Here is a 1,108-nt window from a genome sequence, read left to right on the forward strand (position 1 = left end):
ACTCGTGGAGTAAATTTCACATCTCATTAGAAAATTTTGAGAACGTATTTGAACTCAAACTTATGTCTAATGTTTGATTACATTTTAATAATATTTTTATGTCACACCCCCGAACCAGACGGCGGAAACGTCCGAGGACTCGCGAGACTTAAATTGAAATATCATCACAATGAATATACATGAAACATAACACATTCATCACCAAACATTACATAGTACAACTGGCATTGTTTACATCAAGTACATGGTTTACATTACATGATCCCAAAATATAAAGTGTTTGGTGATTAGCAACTACAAAAGAAACTTTCAACACACTGGATGCTTCCTCGTTCTAACGATTACCTGAGAATACAAGTTATTTTGAAAACGGTCAACATATATAATGTTGGTGAGTTCATAAGTATGTTTGATGTAAAATAGTTTATGTCGTTCGTAAAACCCAGAAAATCCGATATTTTCTGTAATAAGACTTTTCATGAAAATGTTGTGATGATCCTGTAAGTATATGCGTGAATGATTTCAAAACGTGTATAAATGAGAAGTTTTTCATTATAGTTTTTGAAAGTACAAGTGAGTAAGATTGGTTTCCCCGGAAAACCCGATGTTTTCCGATAAAATATTATGATTGTTTTGTATTATTGTATCGTCACAGTGAATGAATATGATTTCCCCTTATTACTTAGATGGTATTTGATCTCTATGTGAGTCGTTATAACCATGCATGATAATGACTAGTTCGTCTGTCTTGGCATTCTAATGAACACCGGAATTGATCTTAAGATTTTGTCACCCTAAACTGACCGAGTCTAACTGTAGCGAACAGCTTAGGTGTGGGGGAGTCACCCCCGTATAGATCTATACACAAACTCTCGCTCTCCCTCCAGGAGACTTTGATTACAACTACATACTACGACCAACACTTATTGGTGTCACCCGATATTACTCACTTAATCCACATGAATTTGATTAACCTTGATTAATGACCTGATTTTAGTTTACTTGAAAAGAAGGTAAGCCTGACAGACGAAGAGAAGAGGACTACTAGGCCCTACTAATTACGCATGTTATTTAAGGCTGTCGAGTATACGAAAGGCGCGTTGGCCCA

The sequence above is a fragment of the Lactuca virosa genome, chromosome 6, assembly GCF_052849685.1.
Source record: "Lactuca virosa cultivar CGN04683 chromosome 6, Lactuca_virosa_CGN04683_v6, whole genome shotgun sequence".
Taxonomy (NCBI): domain Eukaryota; kingdom Viridiplantae; phylum Streptophyta; class Magnoliopsida; order Asterales; family Asteraceae; genus Lactuca; species Lactuca virosa.